The sequence below is a fragment of the Buceros rhinoceros genome, unplaced genomic scaffold (assembly GCF_000710305.1).
Source record: "Buceros rhinoceros silvestris isolate BGI_N320 unplaced genomic scaffold, ASM71030v1 scaffold13087, whole genome shotgun sequence".
NCBI lineage: Eukaryota > Metazoa > Chordata > Aves > Bucerotiformes > Bucerotidae > Buceros > Buceros rhinoceros.
Genome location: NW_010422847.1, coordinates 1 through 286, shown reverse-complemented (window position 1 = coordinate 286; position 286 = coordinate 1). Strand labels below are relative to the sequence as shown.

At 66.1% G+C, this 286-nt stretch overlaps 1 protein-coding gene across 1 annotated transcript in view; it reads right to left on the bottom strand.

The window, feature by feature from the left end:
- The window catches only part of ZCCHC14 (zinc finger, CCHC domain containing 14), a 45,560-nt gene extending 45,280 nt beyond the window's left edge, over positions 1-280 (bottom strand). Inside the window, exon 1 of the mRNA XM_010140203.1 lies at positions 15-280. The gene's annotated coding sequence lies outside the window, so the exon portion shown is untranslated. The remainder of the gene's footprint in view (positions 1-14) is intronic.
- Between the last annotated feature and the right edge of the window lie 6 nt (positions 281-286).

Here is a 286-nt window from a genome sequence, read left to right as displayed (position 1 = left end):
CGGGGAGGGGCCCCCCGCCCGCCTCTCGGTGGGCAGAGCCGAGCAAGGCGAGAGAGACCAAAAGTTTGCTGCGTACCACCTCGTCCGTCAGGTTGGTGAGGCTCCCCAGGTCGGCCAGTTTGTTGGCATTGATTTCGGAGTCGCGCAGGGAGTGATAGTCCTTACGGGCCAGGTCCTCCAGGCAGGCGCCCAGGAAGCGCAGCTCCAGCGGGATGCAGAGGTCCAGGAGGCCGCAGAGGAACTCAACACGCTGCGGGGAGGGCAGCTCCGAGAACCAGCGGTACAC